Raw genomic sequence first — 9,876 nt, 5'->3', positions numbered from 1 at the left:
AGCGGGAATCACTGGTGGGATCCACGCAGCTCTGGAAACCCCAGAGGAAGTGATGGAAGAGACCTGTTGGTTTGTGCTCACCGTGCTTCCTGTGCCTGTAGGAAAAGGTGTTGCCCAAGCCCTGGCACGCTGGTCCCCCAGGCATCCATGGTGGCTCCTGAGCATTGCTGAGATTCCCTGTGTATTAATAACAAATTAGGGATATTTGATCCATGTTAACCTTGGGTTCATTAAGACCTCTGGTAAATCAGGCGTGAGTAAGGGATGTTGAGATAGGGGCTGCTGTTGTTTCCATTAACACCTTCTGCTCTCCTACATCCAGTGGGAGCCGTGTCCATCATCTCTCCACACATCACACATCTGTAATGGAGACTGGGCTGTAATTCACAGGGCTGAATATGACCCCACAGGGCACAGCACTGAGGACTACTCAAGGGAGGCTTGAGCTACCTTCTCCATTAGAGCCCAAGACTATGTTTCCACTCAAACATTTTCTCTGATCCTTCCTTGGAAAAAAAATTGGACATTTTTCTGAAACATGAATCCACCTCCAGAAAACAGAAATTCTGCCACAACTTCAACAAGCCCAACCCAGGGTTTGTAAAGAAGTTTTAGTTGCTTCAGTGAAAAGCTACATGGAAATGCAAGACAAAATAAGGGCAAAGCCATCTCATTTCTGGGCAATATCAAATATTTCATTCCTCTTTTGGGGCAGGACAATAGAGAAGGACAGAAACAAACCCCACGAGCACACACTGCCAAGCATAGACCTGCTGCCCTTCCCAGCAGGTGGGATGCAGCCCACAGACCTCCCCCACCCCACTCAGATTTATCCCAGCTGGGGATCTGTCCTGATGACCACAAACAAAACTATCAGGAAACATCTAAACTTCATGCAAACACATTCTGCTCCCTCTGGAGAGGATCTGAGCCATCTCTCAAACCTGAGTTCAGCTGTGGGAGCTTTGCCCAGGATGGAGACAAGATGAATTATTAATAAATTAGCCAGTTATTACCAGATTGGGTGTGCCTTGCATTAAAAACAACCAATCCCCCGCACCTGAAAGAGGAGGTATCTCCCAGACCTTGACTGAAGTCCAGGTGTATGGAGGTGTCAGTGGAGCAGGTTCTGGTTGTGAAAGATTCTGGTCATCAAGTTAATCTGTTGTCATCAGCTCCTGGGGCTGATTTCTGAAAGGGTATAAAAGCCTCTCATTGGGGAGGTTCATTGAGTGGCTTCTTTTTCTCTTCCTCTAGCAGCTGCAGGTATCAGGTGAGTTCTTCTGTGCATGTTTAGCTCTAGGTGGGAGTTTTTGCTGCTGTGTTCTTGGGGCATAGGGTGATTTTTATATTTTTCCCCCCCTCTATTTTGTTTTTCTGTTATTTCAGCTCCCTGTAGATGAAAGCCATGTTATATTATTTTGGGTCTTTCTGAGGCTCCAGGCAGTGGCTCGCTGACTCCCTGGATCAGCAAACTGTTGTCAGCTCTCATAATTTCTTTTCAACTGATAAGAACGCTTGTGGATAACCATTGAGCATTGAATATCAGGTGAATATCATTGAATAAAGGTTGGCATCCACTAGCAGCTCATTTGGCATCCATCGAGCAGCCATGGGCTGATCACTTCAGTCTCCTGGATCTCCAGGGCTCCAAGTTTCATTTCTTTATATAAAGCTGTATCACAACTGAGCAGGGAGACAGTTCAACACCAGAGAATGTGGCTCCTGCTCTAAGGCTCTCAATGAATTAAGCAGAGATGTGGCTGTTGTTGGAAGAGATTGTTATCAAATGATTTTTTTTCTCTTTCAAACCCCTTCTCAATACTGAGAAGTCACCAGCTTTCTGCTCCTCTTTGGCTGGTTTTAAATATTGCTCTGAGGTTCTCCTTGAACTAAATGCATTTCATTAACGCTTCTCTTGCTCCTTATCTTGTCAAAGCTGAAATGTTTGAAAACAGTGAGCAGAAGGAAAGAAGGAAAACACCTTTCATTGTTTTTCCCTCTACCTCTGTAGCCTGTCACCTGTTTGGAACATGACTTTTCAAGATGGTTCTTGCCTCTTATATTCATTTATGCTTGTCTACAGTTATGCCCTAGAGCCTCAGAGTGGCTGATCTCCATAGAGGCTCCCTGTGATGGGAGCCAAGAGAAGGAATATGAGGCAGCTACAGCAAACTGGAGTCGCCAACACAGATTTGATCTAATCAGCATCATTATCAAGGATTTCCAAGGGTGGGGTGTGTGTGGTTTTGCTTATAGGAATAACTTTTACAGGCTCTTCACTGTTGATGTCAAAACTGACAAATTATATTCAGAAAGGAGAAGTGTGTAGGGCTTAAAGTGACTGAGATGACACCTTGGTTTTCTTCCAGGCTTAGCAAAGATGTCTTCCCACCAGCAGAAACAGCAGCAGCAAATACCTTCAAAATGCCAGGAGAAGTGTGCTCCCAAGACCGTGGAGCAGTGCCAGGCCCCCAAGGGGCAAGCCAAGTGTCCTGTGAAGAGCATCCCCCAACAGCAGCAGCAGCAGCAATGCCCAAAGCAGAAGTAGCACCAGCAGCAACGGCCACAGAGTCCTGGGGAAGATGCACGTGCTCATTTCCAAGCTCTCCTCCTGTCTGGCTCTGCCAGACTAGCTGGAAATTTGCAGCACGACATCGTTGTTTGCAAGCAGAAATTGCCTTACAAAGAGCTGCAGTTCATTAACCTGAATTTTATTCATCCTCCAATATTAAAAAAATAAATTGTGGGGCCATTTTCTTCTGATCTTTAATTTGGCACATGCTACAATAAAATAAGTAACCTCATTATTTGCTTCCTGATGGTTTTCTTTCCACTTTACTAATTCATTTTGCTTTCTTTTATTAACCAGAGGATTGAATTTGAACATACACCCCTATATAAGGCACACAGGCACAGGGACTCATGTGCCTTTGCCTTCCAGCTTTCCTAAGGAATTATTTGTATTTTTATTTCAGATACAGCCACAAACCTCCTGCTGTTATTATGCTGACCAAGTAGACCAGAAATGTAAAATCCTGAGAGCAAACAGGACACAAAATGGTCACAATTTATTGAAAGATTTCTTAAATTCAGGGGTCCTTTGGGGTGAAGCTGCTGCCTGGGTTTCAAAATAGGCTTGGGATCAATGTGCTTTCCACTTTGGGGCAATCTGGCAACTTGGTTTTGTCCTAAACTGGGGGGAAATCAGTTTTCTGCAAGATATGATAATATTCTGAAATATATTCTTGTGGGTCATTCAAAACAATTAATTGTGGCTTTAGAGTCTTAGCTATACTATAACTGCTGTGAGGGAAATGGGCTCTGGAAGTTTTTAACAGTGAGAGATGATTTTACTTGCTCAGAATGAATAGTTTCTGGTTTAAAAAAAAAGAGGATTCAGAATGTTTTTGCTTCTCAGCAGGATGTGCTGGCTTGGCTAATTGATTTCCAATCAGCTGTATGGAGTAGAGGAGAATTAGAAACACAGAAACTGAGGGCTGTGATATTGGTGCCTGGCAGATGGATGTGAGCCTGCTCTTCAAACCAGGAGCTGTGTCTTGGTGTGATTCTGTGCTCAGACGATGAGGTTGGATGTATCTAACAGGTACAGAGCCAAACAAGTGAGATTACATCGCTCCTGGCTCATCCAAAGTGTGGGAAAGATTTGTTTGCTTCTGCTCACAGCCTGGCTTGTGGATGTGCCCATGTCTCGTGTCTGCTGAAGGTCATGGGGTGGCTGTGGATGTGTCGAGATGGGCAGCTTGACCATGGGGGCAGCTCGGTGTGAGCTGGTGCCACGTGTGATGCTCTGGGATGGGCTGTCTCGCTGAGAAGTGTTTCAGTGCCACCAGACAGCCCGTGGACTGATGTGGTGCAGGGACTCTTGTGGGTTCTCTAACCCGGGCACCTGAAGAGGATCAGAGGACCCAAGGTCCACCCACGAGCAAGCAAATTTCTAAGTCCCAGCTCACCCAATTTTGAGCCTTAAAAAACCACTGACAGTTGCAAACGGTGCCTCCTTTTCACCTTTTTAAGCAGAAGCTATTAAAAAAAAAATCTCCACAACTTGGTATTCAAAGTCATTTTTATTGTGGCTTTTTCACAGTGAAATAAATCCTGGATACAATATCAGCCTAAAATAATTAGAGGCAAGTGCCAAATACATACGCAACAACGCCGCGTGGTGAAACATGTTACAGGGTGTAATTGAGACAGCGCTGTGTAGGCTTCCTCCTTTATCCTGTCTAGCAGATGGAAGCCACGCCTGAGGTTAATCTATTTCAAAACATGTCTGGATAGGATTCAATTATCTATATATTTTCCATAAATAATCTCAGCTTGAGCTGTTCTTTTACACATCCTAGAAAATCCAAGCTGAGCTCTCTGAGGAAAGTGCTGATTATACCAAGTCAGCTAAGCAGATAATTAAGAGGTGATGGCTCTTTTGTAAAAAAAAAAAAAGAAAATAAACCTTCTTCCTCTAGCTCAGTGGATATTTTTAATTGCATAAAATATTCAGCACTACGAATTCATGATTTAAGTCTCGTTGCCCGTTGACCAGAACCCCTTAGCAGCAGGTTCTGCACGAAACTCAAATCTTATTATTAACAGGCAAAACCCTTAAATGCAAGGTGGGGAGATGGCGTTTGCATGAGGGCAGCTGGGGAGGAAGGCCTAAAACCCAGGGGACAGCGTGCAGGTCTGGACAGGGAGGACCTTGAGGTCCATAATGGCATTTTTTTTTGCGTTGAGTTGGGAGGTTTTTTAAGTTTGTTTTTTTTAAGTTGATTTTGCATTGGTCGAGTGTGAGCATTTAGCTTAACGACCCCTCCCCTGACTCGTGCATGCCACCGTGGGGTTTGTTTTGGTCTCTCTCTGGGCCTCTAAAAGCCAGCGGGGTGATTGGGAGAGGGCAGGAATGGAGGAATCTCCTCCTCGGGGGAGCTGGCAGCATGTGCCCCCACCACCGCTCGAAGCCCCGGGGGCGGTCCCGAGGTGTCAGAGAGCGTCTGGCTGTTAGTGCAGGGTGACTGAGCGTTAGCTGGGCGGGGAGCTGGGAGCTGGGCTTCCTACCAGGAATTCTGCAATAAAAAAAGGGCCTTGGAAAACGACCTCTGGTTGTGAGACACGGGGAGAGGAGGTCTAGGGTTGCAATCGTCTTCTCTCTTCAGGGCTTCCCTGCGTCGTCCGCGAGTTACTTCTGCGTGGGTGGCCACTGGGTGGGCTGCTTCACCTGCTGCTGCTCCACGGGAGGACACTTCTCCTGGAGGGAGCACTTCCCTGGCTCAGGGCAGGGAGCTGGGATTGGCACGGGGATCTCCTTGCACTCCTGCTTCTCCTGGGGACAGGGCACAGGCTCAGGGTGTTGAACAGGGACTGGCACGGGGATCTCCTTGCACTCCTGCTTCTCCTGGGGACATGGTGCAGGTTCAGGGTGTTGAACAGGGATTGGCACAGGGCTCTCCTTGCACTCCTGCTGCTCTGGAGGGCATGGAGTGGGCACGGGGATCTCCTTGCACTCCTGCTGTTCTGGAGGGCATGGGGTACCTTGCACTCTTGCTTCTCCTGGGGACATGGTGCAGGTTCAGGGTGTTGAACAGGGATGGGCACAGGGGTCTCCTTGCACTCCTGCTGCTCCGGAGCGCATGGGGTGGGCACGGGGATCTCCTTGCACTCCTGCTTCTCCTGGGGACATGGTGCAGGTTCAGGGTGTTGAACAGGGATGGGCACAGGGCTCTCCTTGCACTCCTGCTTTTCTTGGGCACATGGGACAGGTTCAGGGTGTTGAACAGGGATCGGCACGGGGGTCTCCTCGCACTTCTGCTGCTCCTGAGCACAGGCTGCAGCCTCTGGGCAGGTAACAGGAACGGGCACAGGGATCTCCTTGCACTCCTGCTTCTCCAGCACGCACTGAGTCGGTTCAGAGCAGGAAACAGGCGCTGGCAAAGGCAGCTCTTTGCACGCTGATTTCTCTTCAGGGCATGGAACAGGCTCAGGGCACGATACAGGTGGGAGAGTTGGTGGTAGCTTGCATTGCTGCTGTTGCTGCTGCTCCTGGGGTGGGCATTTGGGTGTTACAACTGCTGCTGTTTCTCCCTTGCCTGGTTCCACCACCGGTGTTGGCAATGGCACTGTTTTTTCTGGGCATGGTACTGCTTCTACTGGGACTGGCTCTGGGCACGGTGTTGGGACTTGGACTTCAGTTTGCTGCTGTGGACACGGGACCGGCTCAGGGCAGGGCACAGGCTCTTGGCTCTGCTTCATGGTTTTGCTCAGGCCAGGTGGGAGGGTGATCTCCTGTTTGATTTGCATTTGGTTCAGAGACATCTTTGCAGGAAACAAGATTATCTGAAAGAAATGTCAGAGTTATTGTGTCTGCTAAATAAACTGTATCGGGATGAGGGTGGAAGGATTGTAACACGTGAATCAGCTGCAGGAGTGAAGTTCTCTTAGTTTGCCCTTGGTTTCCCAAGGCAGGCTGGCTCAGGAAGAATCTGCTCTTTCTTTTCATCCTGCCTTTCAGCTCCTGTTCTGACTCTGTCTTATCTTGTTCCTCCTTTCTGTTCTGCAATGTGGGACAGCCCTGTCAGGTCTAGCTGAGGTAGAGCCACTCCTTTGAACTTGGAGCTGATTTACACTTCAGAGCTCTTCCCAACGTGTTAACTCCCTTTCATTTCTGTCCTGGGGAATTGATGAGAGGAGCTGGCAAATAACAGATCTGCTGGTTTGATAGCGGTTTCAGAAAGTCAAAATAATAATAATAGAAGAAATAGTGACTGATGAAGCATTTTAAAATGTTTGGTGTATCAGAAAGTAGAAGAATCTAAATCTGGGTCCAACAGGATATTTTATGTTGCCAAAACTGAAATAGTTTGATTTTGCTCCTTTTAAAATGGTTTCCAGATTCTACTTGGAATTAGAAACCCGAGGTGCTAAGACCTCCAGGTGGACCTCACCAGTAAGCTGCCATCTTTCTGTAGAATTAAGAATCTTTATAGAGGCCAACTCCTCCTCTTGCTCTACTTTCACTCTGACATCACCGATGATGTAATGGATTGAGGTTACCTGTGGCACAGTCCTTCCAGCTGGCATGGAAAAAATTAGCAGTGCTAATGCACCCCAGTGTTTCTGGATTATCATGGCCACTAATAACACACGTAGCTTGCATGAATCAGAATAATCAGGAGGGATTTCTTCTCCCAAGGCCAGTAATATGCAAGAGGCCAAATGAGTTTTCGCAACAATTTGTGAAACTGCCTCTGTTTTGTGGGCTGCTGAAGGTGGGCACCAGGCTCAGCTGGACTGGTGCTGTGCCTTTGGTAAAGCCTATGCTGCCATTTTTCTAAAGACAACCTAAGAGCACAAATAACAGGTTAGAATCACAGAGGTGTTGGTTGCAAAGGCCACTTTTAAGTCTGCCCAACACAGGACTAGCACCAAGATGCATCATGTGAGAGTGTGCAAGTTTGTTCTCCCTTCCCCGTGTTGCCTGCTCCTCTCAGCACATCTTCAAAGCAAATTTATTCCTCTCTTCTACATCCTCCTAGATCCTCCAGATCATTATCACTTGTCTCTTGCTATTTTCTTTATAAAGACCTGATAAGATCTCCGGCCAAATTAATATATTGCTCTTGATATGGTCAGTATGAGTAAGACAGCTTGCTGGGAATACTTTCACCCTTCTGCTCCCTACAGCCCCTCGTGCTCCCAAATCTATCTTTGGGAGAATAATTCTTCAATGAAATGGAACTTTAAAAATTATTCTTGTTATAAATAGTAGAATCGATTTGGAAGGAGCTTTAGGAGGCCATTTAGACCTTCTCCTTCCCTGAAGGCAGCATCAGTTATACTTAAACCAACATAATTTATCTAATCTCTTCCTCAGAAAGAGTCTCATTTAGCACTTAACTATCCTCAGATTCAAACACAATCTGAATTTGCCTTACAGAGTCATTCCAAGGCTGGTTGTCCCACCCCAACGCTCACAATTTCTCTTTGCAGGATTCTGTTGCCTATTCAAAGGTATCAAATAGAAGAACACTTCTTTAAAGAGTCTGCCTACAATAAGCCAAGCAGTAAAATCACAAACATCACAAAAAAGCATCATCAGGATTCTCTCACTTACCCAACCAGCCAACAGGGAGAAGGACGAAGTGGAGTGGATGGTGGAGCATGGAGATTTGAGAACTTTTATATGGTTTCAAAGCCCTGCCTTCTGGGAATGAGTCCTCCTAGGTAATGAGCTCACTCTTTCACAACTACTGTTGTGCATTTCCTCCACAGACTTGTTTTACACGTAGGCATTGTGAAGAGAGGCTTTTGGTGCAGAATGCGTTTTAATCCCTTTTCTGACTAATGCAACCTAACAAAACACTTTCTATGTGAATAAAGGTCGTACCCTCAAGTCGAGATGTTCATTGCAGACCCCGTGGAGATCAGGGATCTTGGTGTGGTGTCAACCAGCATGGTTCCACTCCAACTCATGCATGAGTCATTTCATGTCAGCTAATGCCCCGGCTTCTTAGGATGCATTTGTGGACATGGGGGGGTTAATCTGTCCATCTCTCATCTGCTTTTCATCAATGAATTCTCTAAGTGACTTTCTTCTGATTCTATAAACTCATAGTGGACAGGTTGGTCTGGTTTGGGCTTTTTTTCCTATGAAGATCTTAATAGATTTCATTCTTCTTTCCTTTCAGAACAGGTAATTTTGAATGCATGTTATTTTCCACGTTATAGAAGATGGAGCTCCCACCCATCTAAATGTCACAGAAGAGGGAACTGAGTTTATCTCCATGTCTCACGTGAAAGGTAAAGGGATTTTTTTAATAGTATACAGGATTTATTACAACCAAATGGAATTTGGACACTGTTCTCGTTTAGGTGTCAGAATGACCTTTGAAAAGATGTTTCAATCTCAATGTGAAATAAAGGGAGCTTGTAGCATGCAGTTTATTCCCTAAGCATTATTCCATGTAAAAAAAAAAAAAGTATATTGAGTGTAAATAGCTCACTGGTTATCTCAGGGAGCTCTCAGGCTGGAAGTCAAACTGATGGCAGGATTATTTTCAGCAGCGGAGACGACGCATCCCACGCAGAGGCGAATTTCATCACGTTGGGTTTCCTTGGGACTATCTTTGTCCTGTCTCCACCGTTTTACCAGAGCTCTTATCAGAGCTTGCACTCCAGATGCAATCGTTGCAACAGGCTGAGCTGGTACCTGTCACTGGTTGGGACTCCTGGGCTGTGAATGGAAGAAGCTGTTTCTAGCTGTGGTGTAACTTCCTCTCCTAATAATCATTTGGCAACTGAAGGACAGAACATCTGGATTTTAGACCATATCTTCTGTAACGTGGCTCCATCCATGCAACTTCCTTTCTTAGCTCATGGCAGGTGGGGCCCTACCTTGCTGCCTGCCTTGCTGGCTCTGGAAGCTGCTTAGTTTTAGTCTCAAGCCTTTGCTAGTGAAGAGAATATCCCACCCAAGACCTCACCTCGGCTCAGGCCTCACTTGCTGCTCTGCTGGTGGAAATTGCAGCCACTGCTCTGCTGAAGGCAGGAACTAGGACACTTTCCAGCACTGAAGAACCTGCCTGTCTGCTTTCTAGGTAGCATCGTGCTTTGTGGTTATCAAAATAGCCCTTCTGCTGAGATATGCTCCTGGAATACAACCCTTCAAAGCAAGGAGATAGAGGGAATAAGCTCAGACCCACAAGAAAAGTGATTTTTATCATTGCGCTCATAGATCTGAAGAGGACAGAGCAGCTGGGTTTGAAAGGAGAAGGTGCATTTCATCAGATCAAACGTTGCATTTGAATATTTGTGCAATATTCACAAGGGAATCAGCATCTTCAGGTCGTAATCTTTGTTTTG

The sequence above is a fragment of the Merops nubicus genome, unplaced genomic scaffold, assembly GCF_000691845.1.
Source record: "Merops nubicus isolate BGI_N331 unplaced genomic scaffold, ASM69184v1 scaffold5748, whole genome shotgun sequence".
Classification (NCBI taxonomy): domain Eukaryota; kingdom Metazoa; phylum Chordata; class Aves; order Coraciiformes; family Meropidae; genus Merops; species Merops nubicus.
This window is presented reverse-complemented; position numbering follows the sequence as displayed.